The 14,425-nt window shown below is 44.8% G+C and overlaps 1 protein-coding gene across 1 annotated transcript in view; it reads left to right on the plus strand.

Moving 5' to 3' along the window:
• ABAT (4-aminobutyrate aminotransferase) overlaps positions 1-14,425 on the plus strand; it is a 1,409,217-nt gene that overhangs the window by 519,289 nt on the left and 875,503 nt on the right. The window lies entirely within an intron of this gene.

Here is a 14,425-nt window from a genome sequence, read left to right on the forward strand (position 1 = left end):
GCTTTGTCTAGATTTCTGGGTCTTAGAGGTTGAGAGGTTTGCATGGAGTTTGGTATTGCACCTTATCCCAGACAACTGTTGCACTGTACTTTTTCTTATGTAGAGATGAAATACCTTTGCTTGACAACATTTTTAGAGCTGTAATCTGCCCCATATGACATGATAGGAGGCATCCCTTGAAACAGCATTTATTTGTTTTATTTTTGACAGATCATGATTATGTGCTTCACAGAATAAACTATGATTTCATAGAGATGTGAAGAGCTAAAATGTGTTGGTGTTAATGGCAGTAAGCTTGGTGAGATGCAGGAACATATCAATTTTCAGTCTGGTGACATTTAATTTTTTTAAGTAATTTCCATGTTTTTCTGTTTTAGTGCTAGAGGAATGGAGTTCTACAGTTTCAAATTTTTTAAGTATATGGAGTCTCCTGCAGAATTTAAGATTTCTTTATGGTGAGCAGTGATTTGTCTGTAAAGTTGTTTGCCAGTGGCAATCTCTTCATTAGTTACGGATTTCTATAATGTGGAATTGTTCAGATGATTTCTCTTCTGCAGAGATTGTTTGTATTGAGTGATAATGGTGGATTGTAATAACAGAAGTTTGAGTGGCCTCTTATGTCTGAAATTTTCTGAAATGGGTAGTTTTGTCATTATTGGTTTATACATTTTGTTCTTTGCTTATTTAAAGAATGCTTAAAACTACAAATTTAAAACACATTCTAACAAGTGGTTCTGTATTACATAGGGAATATAATTTAATGCAATCAGGAAGTTGAATCGAAGCACAAATACATGTATGCATGGCCGTAAAAATGTGCGCAAGGAGTCTGTTTTGAAAATAGCCCAAATGTCAACTTAATCCTCTACTGACCAGATGCATATTATATATATATATGGGTTTACATGCAGTTTCAGTGGCAGAGAATTTTACCATGCACTCGAAACTCTCCATAACATGGAGAACATTGATATCTATGCAGTAACAGAAACCTGGTTCAAGGCTCCCGAGAGCACCCCAGCACTACCAGATTATACCTCATACCATGCTTTAAAACTTGGACCAAACCACAAAAGGAGGGGGAGTATCAATATTTGACAAAGATACCCTCACCTCCAGGTTGGTGGCACAGCACGAAGCATCAGATTATCCATGTGCAACTAACAGTGGGTAAAACTGACTTCCAGTTTATAGCCTGCTACAGACCACCCTCCCAAACCCAGGAACCCCACTCAGCCTTCCTGAGAACACTGGAAACTATGAAGGTCTCTCCAACACAATGTTATTGGGCGACTTCAACTACCCAAACATAGACTGGGAGCATTACTCTAGCTCCAACACCCTAGCCCAAAGGTTCAGAGAATTTATAAACTCAAATGCTATGGAACAACTTGTTACCACTCCCACAAGAGGGGAAAAAATATGTCTATGCAAATTTGTGTATTTCGATATATATGTATGAATCCCATTCACTTTGTGGTAAATTAGAGCAATGGACTGGTAGCTGATTTTGTAGTAGGAAATCCTGTTCTTTACCTTCAAAGCAATGAACTTTAGTAACCTTTGTTTCAGTAATAGAAATGGAGTGTCTGAATAGTTGTTGTTGCCAGCTGTTTCAATTTTAGCTTTGATTTTTGCATTCTGGTATAGAAATTAGATGTAAATGTGTGTAATTATGTAAAACTTTAAAACACATTTGAACTGGAAAGCTTCCATAAAGCAGCTAATACCTCTGCATTGGTAGATACACATTGAAATATAAAGTTCTTTGCTAGCAGCAACCTCTTCAGAAGTTACATATATCTGTGAAATGATTCAGATGACTTCTACCTATGCAGAGATTGTGCATGTTTGGAAACTAGTTTCCATTGTAAATCAAGATAAGAAGTACACAGGGCTGCTGGTAGTATCTTCCTGAGGAATGCCGCAGGGCTGTGGTGGTATCTTCCTGAGGAATGCCATGAACAAAGTTGGTTGTATAACTAATGAGGACGAGTCTAGCAGTATATATTTTTACTTTCCATCCTAAAGTTATAATTAGTGTTTAAAATTTGCTTATGGAGACCTCACTCAGTGTTTGCTATTTATTATTGTTGAAACGCTAAGTCAAATTCACTTTTCCCAAGTAAAATGTATGGAAATGAGTATTATTTTCTGGTTATATATAAGTATTTAAAGGAAAATTTGTTTTTTCCTTTGATACCACTTATCTAACGAGAATAGTCTGTTTATATTTTATCTTCGTATTTCCCCGATTCATTTTGGATGCAGTGTTTACAAATACGAGATAACTATTACATTCTTGGTAGATGTGTGTATACATACACTGTGTACTGATATACATATTGACTTGGGATTCTGTGTCTAGACGTAGTTTTTGGCTGGGTTGTTCAATGAGGAAATGCACAGCTCTCACTGTTTAAATTTGCTTTTTAAAAAAAAAAATAGTTATTGTAGATTAGCTGCTTCTGGAATTTCATTTTCAAATGTACTTTTTCACTGTATGTTCAACTATAGAGTAGGTCCGAACCGTGTCTTGGGGAGTACACTTTTTGCGTTGTGCATGGTTTCCTGTAAACCCGGAAGGTTTTGGAGGATTGTGTATTTACCGCTGATATGTATTTACCGCTGACGTTTTTGATTAGCGACTTTGTCATACAGGAGAAATTTGTTGTTTTTCCCTTAGACAACTTTTTCGAAAGTGTACTTGGTTGTGTTTCTGTGACGGCTGATCATGTTACAGGTAAGTTACTAGCAAGTATGCTTGTGGCAAACGGATCCTTCTGAAGGATTTCAGCCCTCAGTACTTTTTTTCTTTGTGGGATGGGATAGCTTCATAAATGCCTGCATTTTTAACACCCACGGAGGTCAGCCATGGCCCTCAACACCTGCTCCATGCAGACAGCCTGTAGTCAGTACTGCCCCACTGGTTACTGGTCAGGTTGTCCATAGGTGTCTGTGGCATGCCAAGATGGCAGTGTTGTGCTCAGTCCTTCAACAGCTGCACCATGTATGAGAGTGTAACTCTGTGCCCATTACTGGCACCAGAGGCCTGACTCGCATATGAGATAGCAGAAACACATGCTGGAGAGTCAGGTTTGGCTACCAGAGGCTACCCTGTGTCAGGACTACACTCCCCAAACATGTCAAACACAGTACCATGCACACCCTCATTGACTGCATCAAGGTTGAGTGCATGGGAAAAATACATCTGTCCCTGGGGTTCTGATTGATGATTCTGTTGTGGATAAAGTAATGGCTAGGCTTATGAGGGACCCAGGGCCAGTACTCTAGTAACCTCCTCTGTATCTGTGAACCTGTGGTCCTACGGAACACCCAGGTGACATGTAGGAAGGCTTAGCTGGCTGTGTCAAGGGGTATGTATGCAAGGGTGCACTGTCTGCCCCCATTGTCCCTCACACACTGCACACATATGCACCTAGTTAAACATGTACATATACAGCCATAACTTGGTGATGAAAAGGTCACTGGGTTTTCACTCTGCCATACTCGGCTTTGGTAATGCTAGCAGCTCCCCAGGCTGTACACACACCTGGAACAGAAACAGAATAAGGTATGTGAGACAACGGTCAGTCAGCAGTATTAACAGCAATAATGCATCATGGCAGAGAGGTACATACGCTTTGTGTACCCATGACAATTGCCAGCAGACACCATTTTACACAGTATAACATTACTGCACTGCACACTGGATTACCTGTACTGTATTCAACCTGTGCATCAGACACATATTAGCATGCCCCTGCATCGATGGTATGGATAACAGGGATGTGCACAGGTATCATCACATGCACAGGGTGTGGTGTGGCATTGCCAAAGGCCTAGGCTGGGCCATACAGTTGACATCATGTGTGTATGTCTTGAGGTGTGGTGTTCAACTGGGCCATGGAGAGGAGCTTTGTGTGTCTGGTGGTGACCTGCATGTGATAGTGATGTGTGAGTGTGTGTATGCACACAGTCAAGCCATGTGCTAGCCCTACATAATCCTCTACATGGCCCAGTTGAACACTACACCTCCAGACACACACACATGATGTCAACTGTATGGCTCAGCCGTGGACCGTACATTGCAGGATGTACAGTTCACCGTCTCTGGACATGGACACAGGAACTGATTCTGCCAGGAGTGTCACTAGCACCACCAGGCCCAAGGCCAGATGCAGTACTACTTCCTGATGGTGACTGCTGTCTGCTGGATCTGTGTCCCTCATAGGACCAGCCAGGACCATGTGCCCATGGCCTGCTACTTTGTGGTCTGGACAGCACCCTCCCTTCAGTAGTGCTGGTGGTACTGCCACTATGGGAGTGTGGATTTGCATGGCCACGTGGGCTCACAGCTGATGTTATTTCTGACCTATGTTCATGTATCCTAAGCCATACTCACACCACATGCTCAAGCACAGACATTGCATGGTTGAGCACTAACAATGTCTAACCCCACTGTCTATTGACAACATCAGTAAAATGACGTACAGTATCACCAATGCCACGGAGGTAGTCATGCATGGCAGGAAGTGTTGTATCCATGACCCTGAGCGTCCATCTGGTGTACCGTTCACAACTTGCCTTTGCCTCCATGATGGACCAAAACATGTGTCAGGTGGCACCTGCTGTGACACCTCTGTCAGGAGTGGGATGGGCAGCAGGCCTCCTTCAAGCACCCCTGTTAATCTGCCTGTGTGGGACCTCACCTGCTCTCTGGCTGTGGCTACCATCAACAGTTACAGATGCCATAATTGCAACACTAGCCTGTTCAGTGCCACCACCCTCTGACTGTCCAATATCTGTGGCTGCTGGGGACTGGGTATGTGTGGGCATACTGACTGTGTGGGGACATTGTGGCTGGAAGTGGGATGTCAACCAATGGTACAGATTCAGCCCCCAACAACCCCACATGTGCCTCACTATGACCACCATTATCATTGGAGTCCAGTGAGACAATGACATCAGATTGGGGGGGGGGAGACCCCAACCCCCATGTTCACCTATGAGGGGAAGACAACAAATGTAAATTACTACCTGCACTGTAATGTTTGCTGATACACACACACACACACACACACACACACACACACACACACACACACACACGTGAGGTGGCACAAAGGCATTATACAGAACACACCTTCAGAAGGATGGCATGCACGACACACAATCAGACCACAACAGACACACTGTGCATAGGCCCTCAACAACATGCAGTGCAACTCCTTCCAGTTAATGTTGCTACTACTTTACACCTGTGAGTAGTGGGAGTATGTGATGCACCTTCACCTTACACACAGTGCACCCGTGTGCACAATACTAATGTACCCCTGTATAGCACAGTGGCTACACCTATACAGAAGTATGTGCCAGTATGTTACATCACCTGCAAATAGACTCCTGTGATAACCAGTGTGCTGCACTGCAGTTAACCCCTACCACAAGTGAACATGCACATATTGCAGTATGGCTAAGCATAACAGTTGTGTGCATGGAAAACTGGCTGCCCTTAACATGCCTAGGGTATTGATGAGCCACAACAAGATAGTTCCACACTCACCGGCTTCAGGTAGCTGTTCCCCATCTACACCAGAGGGACCTAAGTAGTTGTGGGGAGAGGTATTCTCAGAGCACACACATGGCATTGGTACAAGATAATATGTGCATTTCTGAACATGTACACTACAAGCTGTGATACTACCCAATTTGCTGACATTCACAGTAGGTATGCACTTGTGTGCATTACAAAACCCTACCCACAAATGCAGTTTGACTTGACATATGCTTCCAGGTATGCAAAGGCTGCCAGTATGAATGCTACAGTATTGAAGTGATGTCCACTGGGGCCTTACCTGGACGCTTCTCGGTTGTTGACTCTGTGATACCCACCTCCACGACATATGTTTTGATTATTTCCTGGGATGCGGTGGCTGCATCAAGGTTTGCAAAGAACTCCTCCATAGCTGAGAGTGGTGCTTGCATAGCAAGCTCTCCACCTGTGCCAGTATGGTCCCTGGCCACAGCTGCAGCCCTTTGCCATGCATTGTGGATGAGGTATGTGGCACAGTGTCAGACCTGTTTGTTAGTTCTGTCACAGTGGCCTACATTGTTGACAGTCGCTGTCAGTTCTGCCCACAGGGCAGTGTGTTCCTGCAGGTTTTGCCGGCTCCTTCCCAACAGTGCCCCGTGATGGAGTCTGAGGGCATCAGTGATTGCTGCAGTCTTGGTTTCTGAGAAGCCGGTTGCTGTCTTTGGTACATACAACCTGAAAGACATGAACAGGGGAACACATCACAGGACCACATACATTGGCCACCATTATGTACAGACCCTGCACATCCATGTTTGCTAGCACTATCCACCACTAGCACCCACATCATACCCCTGCCATCTATCAGCACAGTGTGTGTGTGGGTATTGTCAACATATTGGCATTACATCATGCGTTGCCCTCCTGATCCTGATGTTTCATGTTACCCCCAGTGAGGACCATTAATGTGCATAATCCTCCATTCATCATTCACATCAACAGCACATCCAGCATCTGGGGACATCACAGAGGTTCCCCACCAAGGAATACCAGGCCATTGAACATCTACCGTACACCTATAGGCTATAAGGCCAACCCTCTACCCATTCACTGCTACATGAGTGCAAGCCATGCTCCAGTGTGTTAACATACACACCCTCAACCTGGTGAGTCACCTGGACTGGCCTTGTAGACAACTCACATGTGTGTCACACACAAGCACCTTGCAGTGGAATGGGCACCCTGTCCACAACAGACAGTGTAGCTACCTAAACCTTTGCAGGCGTAACCTGGTCAACTGGATGGTTAACAGCACATACATATGACCCTGACCCTGAGCAGCATCTTACCCTCACCAAGAATGATGCCACAGTAGAAGGACAAAATGATCAGCTTTAACAATTAGCTTAATTACTGGTGTCATTCAAAGGGGATCAAATGTCTGTCTGCTTGGGATGACATGCTTGACAAGCCATGCTGCATCGCAAGGGACGGCTTGCACCTGTCACTCCTGGGCTTCCGGATATTGGCCAAGGCTCTTGCCACCCCCCATAGTGTCTTTTTTAGGCAAGGCTCAAAAGTCAAACCCACCTCCCTAGAAAACACAAGTGAAAAAAAACTAATTGTAATGCTGCTCAACGCCAGAAGTCTAAACCTCAAGACGCACACACTCGAAGCCCTCCTCAGTATGGAGAACATTGATGTCTGTGCAGTGACTGAAACCTGATTCAAGGCACCCGAGAGCACCCCAGCACTACCAGGTTATACCTCATATCATGCTTTTCGGCCCCAAAACTCGGACTGAACCACAAAAGGAGGGGGAGTATCCATATTCATCAAGGATACCCACACCTCCAGGTTAGTGGCAGTGCATGAAGCATTGGAGACCATCCATGTGCAGCTAACAGTGGGCAAAACTGCTGTTCAGTTTGTAGCATGCTACAGACCACCCTGTCAAACTCAGGAACACCACTCGGTGTTCCTGAAGACACTGGAGAATATGAAGGTCTCTCCAAATACCATCATATTGGGAGACTTCAACTACCCAAACATAGACTGGGAGCATTACTCAAGCCCTAACACCCTAGCCCAAAGGTTCCTAGAATTCATAAACTCAAATGCGATGGAACAACTAGTCACCACTCCCACAAGAGGAGATAATATATTAGATCTGATCATCACAACCATGGGGACACAATGCTCCACACCAGAAGTATACCCCTCATTGGTGAGATCAGACCATAAATTAATCTCACTGGAAATCCACATCCCGCCCCCACCCCCAGCACAAAAGACCACAGTGAAGAATTTCTCAAAAGCTGACTTCACACTTCTTAAGACTGAAGTGGTATCCTTCAAGGCCCCTGAAACCACAGCCCACACCGCTGAATCCTTTATAAATGCCTTCTACGGACACCTTCAAGAATGCATGGATCATGCAATCCCAAATAAAACCAAGACCCATTCCCCCAAAGGCAGGTGTCCTGTCTGGTGGACCCCAGCCATTAATAAGCTTTACAACAGGAGGAGGAAGCTACTACATGACAGAGCAAAATCCCTAAAAGGGAAGGCATCTCTGATCAGTACTAGCAAAAAACTACGATCACTCATAAAAACATCCAAGGCCAACTTTGAGAGAAAAATCGCAAAAGACACTAAAGACAATCACAAGGCCTTTTTTAGTTATGTTAGAAACCTGGGTGGAAACTCCCAAATATGCTCAGAGTTGGTCCAAAATGACAAAAAATACACTGAACCCACAGACATTGCCAACATACTGGCAGACAGGTTCAATGCAAACCCCCCCCCCTCCAAAAGAACAAATATCTATCCCAGCAGAGTGTAGCCTCCCTGACATCTCAGATGCCCAGGTGAGAGCCGCCCTCTCCAAAGCTAAAAGCACAGCATCAATGGGACCAGATGGTGTCCCAGGTTGTGTGCTACATGAACTCCAAGAGGAACTAAACCCGCACATAATGCTGCTGTTTAATCTTAGCCTTACTACAGGATACGTGCCCAAAGAATGGAGTACAGCAACAGTGGTCCCACTCCACAAAGGAGGAGCTTCTACGGACCCTGGAAATTACCGCCCCATAAGCTTGACGAGCCTGGTCTGCAAAGCTATGGAGAGGATCATTATGGAACTCATAAACAAAGACAATGGGGACCTACAGACACTGGATCCCACCCAGTTCGGCTTTGTCAAGGGCAGATCCTGCCTTTTGAACCTGGTTGACTTTTTTGAAACAGTCACTAAGGCCATTGATGAGGGTAAGGCAGTTCACACAGCCTACCTTGACCTTGCAAAGGCCTTCGACACAATACCCCACTCGGGCATCATAGACAAGCTCACCAGCTTAAATGTAAACCCATATGTCATAAGATGGGTTGCAAACTGGCTCAAGGACAGAACCCACAAGGTCAGAATTGCTGGAGCCATGTCAGACTCTAAGCCAGTCACAAGCGGTGTCCCATAGGGCTCGGTCCTGGGGCCCCTCTTGTTCAGCATTTATTTTTCCGAGGTGCAAGCTAACATAGGAGGATTGTGGCTGACAAAGTTCACAGACAACTGCAAACTGGGCGCCATAATTGATACTCCAGCGGACACAAGCATCCTTCAGAAAGGCCTCATAGAAATGGATAACTGGTGCCAGAGCCATGGCCTTAAACTGAACGCCAAAAAATGTATAGTCATACCCTTTGGGAAAAACAAAGTACCCACAAATTACCACATAGGTGGTAATCCATTAAGCACGGAAGAAGTAATCAGGGACCTAGGGACCCAAGTTGACAGTAAACTCTCATTTGACACTCACATTGCCAAAGTGGTTAGGAAGACCTTCTATATTGCCCACCTTATCATGAAAGGATTCACATCTAGATCAAGAGAGGTCATTGTGCCCCTATACTCTTCCCTTATCAGGCCCATAATTGAGTACAATGCCCCATTTGGGATGTACCTTACCCGACACCTGCAGCAGTTAGAAAGACCCCAAAAGTACCTCACCAAGAGGATCAAGGGTCTTAAACATATGTCATATGCTGCCCAGCTGAAGAAACTCCAGCTCTATTCAGTCGCATACCGCCTACTCAGAGGCGATCTATGCCTGACATAAAAGGCCATGTCCAATCCGGAATTAATGGACATGCTCCACCTCAAGAAATCCAAATCCACCAGAGCCACGAGAGCAAGAGATCTGAACCTCAACACAAAAATAAATAGGACGTGCTGGAGGGGCAGATTCATAACCCAAAGGCTCCCTGCACTCTGGAACAGAATCCCAGTCCATGTTAGGCAGAGCCCCTCACTGACTCTCTTCAAGAGAAATCTTGACGAGTGGATGGGAGATCGTAGATTTATCCCGGGGGTCATCTCTGTGTCACTACTAGACAGAGGCACAGTAAACTAAACCCTAAATGGGCACAGTATTCTCATTCCAAGGGGTGGCGAAACCCACACACACTCTGGCTAGGCTTACAAATGCCCTAGGGCAGATAGCCTAGTATGAACCTATGAACCTATACACCCTTGGGATACCACCTGTGTCCCTGTTGGATGGGGAGATCAGCTGCTGCCTTGCATACACATGGGTTAACATGTGGCCTCGGCATATGTCTGCTCAGGGCCCATAGCCTACTAACCTGAGATGGTACCAGGACTACCAGAAATGTCTTGACTGCTGTGACAGACTGTGTTGTTGTGTCCACACACGACTGCCATCGACTGCTGGGTGCCCTCTATGGGCAACGTTACAGTACTATGTCATCCATCCTACATCCAGCAAATAGATGAGTGCTACTGCAGGTGCATGTGGACATTCCAGGAACATCTGAGGTACACAGTAACAGAGAGCAGTGCATATGTGGTGTAGGGTGACCTTCTCATAGGTGTCTACATATGCAGTACCCAGATGTTTGCAGAATGGGTACATGTGCCTGATAGATGTAGACCCCCCCCCCCCGCCAGACAAATGTGTATTTCCCCACACCAGTTGGAAAATACATGATGGTCATCCACAGAGTTTGGGGAATATGTCTCTGACAAGCCAGTCCCCTGGGGACACACTAATGGTACATGGATATTTGTTACCGTATCCATTCCCTTACATTGTATGCTCAGTATGTATGCACTGCCACTGAGCCAGAGCCAGCATCCCCCCACTAACACTACCTATAACCTGCTGTTCTGCTGCAGGGGCCCTCCAGGTATGCTAGCTGTTGGTGTCAGACAATCAAATGCAGGTATGGAGTGCACAGTGACCTAGCCAGAGTACATCAGGAATGGTCAGGGAGACCTGGACAATCTGTGAAATAATCCTGTATGACATTGTCAGACTGGGAGGGGCTCAATGACAGTACATGATGTGATTTGCCAACTGTATCCACCAGTATGTATTGTCAGTGTGACACCCCTGCACTGGCCTAGTAATCAAGGAGCCTCAATCCTCACCACTAGCACCATTGAGGGATGTACACAATGAGAGGATGACAAGTGGAGAACACAGTAAAGTACAATTACCCTTCGGGGCACACAGAGATCACAGTCAGTCTGGGCCTGGTTTCTCCCTGTCTCTCCAGATCCCCAGTAAAACTCCCCACTAGCAAAGCTGTATGGTTAACATCTCAGCAGAGTGGTCATGCCAAAACCTCCACCACCCTCTCTGTCCGACCAGGGCTTCGTGTCCCTGCTCACGAAGCTGACACACACACACACACACACACACACACACACACACACACACACGCATTTTGGATTTGATTTATAAATCACGCACACACACACACAGCTGGGAAAGGCTTGCACAGGTTTACTAGCTATGGCCCCTTCTGCCCAGACTAAAAGGTAGCTATGACCGCCACAATCCAGCTCTTTATCAGCTACTGTAAGGCCCTTGCCAAAGAGTGATGAATCCCTCTGTGTGATGTACCTATTATCCAAATGGTTAGTGTGACGAAGAGCAAGGCTACTGCAGTGGGCTGTACAGTGTCCCAAATAGATATGCAAGTACTCTAACAGCTTACTCATCTCTAAACAGACCAACCACAATTTCAAGGTTTAACCGTATTTAATAATAACTAATAAAGGAGCAAGACAATACTCGATCAATAAAGTAACTACAGAGTTCAGAATCACAGGAAATATTTTAGACATTGCATGACCGTCTCAAATAAATTCAGAAGCCATCAAAGATTATCTTTACTATATTCCCATATATGTAGACTACAAAATGAACTGGCACCTCACCTAAGTGTCATGTTTAATCATAGCCTCACCTCAGGCTTTGTGCCCACTGAGTGGTACACAGCTACAGTTATCCCACTCCAGAAGGGGGGGGGGATCCACCTTGGATCCTGGGAACCACCGTCCCATCAGTCTGACAAGCCTGATCTGCAAGGCCATGGAATGTATTATCATGGAACTTATAAACAAAGACATTAGCAAACTTCAAACACTGGACCCCACCCAGTTTGGATTCGTGAAGGGCCGATCATGTCTTCTGAACCTGACTTGACTTCAAATCAGTCTCCAGAGCCGTGGATGAGGGTAAGGCAGTCCACACAGCCTATCTGGACCTCGCCAAGGCCTTCAACACCATCCCCCACTCTGAAATCATAGGTAAACTTACTAAACTGGGCATAAATCCCTACTTCACTCGATGGATTGCCAACTGGTTTACTGACGGAACCCATACTGTAAAAGTAGCCGACTCCAAATCCAGCTCTAGACAAGTGGAGTACCTCAGGTTTCAGTCCTGGGACCGCTCTTGTTTGGCATCTACTTCTCTGAATTACAGGCCAACACTGAGGAACTCTGGCTAACAAAGTTCGCAGATGACTGCAAACTGGGAACCATTATTGAATCCCCAAATTATGTGGATATTCTACAAAAGGGCCTTACAGAAATAGATGCTTGGTGCCAGAGCCATGGGCTCAACCTCAATACCAAGAAGTGTATAGTTATCCTCTTTACAGAAAACACATGTACCCATGAATTACCACATAGGTGGCAGTGCACTAAACACTGAAAGTGTGATAAGAGACTTAGGAACACAGGTGGACAGTGGTCTCACCTTCGATAACCACTTTGCCACAACAGTCAGGAAATCCTTCTATGTGGCACACCTCGTCACTAAGGGCTTTTCATCCAGAAAAAAGGAGGTCATTGTCCCCACTGTACTCATCCCTCATTAGACCCATCATAGAGTACAACGCCCCATTTGGTATGTATCTCACAAGACATCTACAACAACTGGAAAGGCTGCAGACACACCTCACTAAAAGAATCACAAGCCTAAAACAGATGCCCTATGCAGACCAGCTAAAATAACTCCAGCTATACTCTGTTGCATATCTTCTACTCAGAGGCGATCTCTGCTTAACATACAAGGCCATGTCAAAACCAGAGCTGTTGGGCATGCTACACTTAAAGAAATCCCAAGCCATCAGAGCCACACACTCCAGGGACCAAAACCTTGTCATCACAATGAACAAAACATGCTGGAGGGTTAGGTTCCTGACCCAGAGACTCCCCATACTCTGGAATAGACTGCCCATACATGCCAAGCAGAGCGCCTCCTTGGCCCTCTTCAAAAGGAACCGTGACAACTGGATGGGAGATAGGAAATTTACTCTGGGGATCACATCAGTCGCCTTGCTAGACAGGCATCCAGGGAAGTAAATATTGTGGGAAGAAATAGCCAGGGAATTGTTTTGGCTAGGCTTGTATAGGCCCTAGGGCTGATAGCCTAGTACCAACCTATGAACCTAAATCACTTTTTCCTATTCCCTTACTATTAGCAAGGCAAATTCAAATGGGAGGATGTTGTCAGGCACAAAGACTCACATACAAACTGCAAAGGTCTTTCTCTGAGACATGTCTGGAGTTGAAAATCAACATTACTGCTGGGTTAACTCAGATTACATCACTATTTGTCAGCTGCCTTCAGTTCCCAGCTAACAGCAAATAACATACATTTACACATCTCTGCATCAAAAGTACACGTCTCTCATATGTTTGTGTAGGAGTGGAATTCATAACACAGTTGAACACTCACATTTTCAAAATAGTATTATTTATGTTTCAAGACAGTACAAGAACCTGTAACTGTAGACATTTATGTCTTCTTGCTGCAGTGAAACTGAGATATCACATTCATAAAACAACTACAGCTTATTTTCTTGACATTTTGAAAGTTCTCTGTTATGTTCAAGACTTCCACCTTTTACTATTAATACATATATTTGCACAGGTAATACTTTATATATCTTTCTGTTCTTCTCAAGTACGGTACACTGTGGTTAAATTCTTGAAGCTCAGCCATACCTCTCAACCTCTTAAAGCAAGACGTGGACAAAGGCACAAATAAAGGTGTGACAAAGGGCCAGAAATAGTGACACTTTTTAAATATTGCTCTTGCAAACTTAGACTCTGATAGAGTAATAGGTTTTGCATTCGCATGACTTTCCTGAAGGATATGATACCTAACATTCAAATGTGTGCTATTATTTTATAACTTCACTCTTTAATGATTTGCCAGCAATTTGGCAGGAAAAACACGAATGTCTTTGAAACTAGCTAAAGATATGAGGCAAACGTGCACATTCTGAAAAAATCTGGACAGTTGAGAGGTATGAACTCAGTAGATAACATACATTTCAACACATACTTCTGAACCAGTAGTTTAATATCCACATAACATATATTCTCTTAGATTTGTAAGACAAGCATGAGTCACACTCATTTTCATCAATGACGTATGATTATTTAGAAAATACCAGTTAGCTGGGCTGCCAGTGTCACTACTGTTTAAATTCCTTCCTATGACTGCATCCTCCCATCTGCATTCCATTGCGTGCTTAATTGTATGACATACCTGGTATAGTGTTGTA

The sequence above is a fragment of the Protopterus annectens genome, chromosome 12.part0, assembly GCF_019279795.1.
Source record: "Protopterus annectens isolate FY-2018-M chromosome 12.part0, PAN1.0, whole genome shotgun sequence".
NCBI classification, from domain to species: domain Eukaryota; kingdom Metazoa; phylum Chordata; order Ceratodontiformes; family Protopteridae; genus Protopterus; species Protopterus annectens.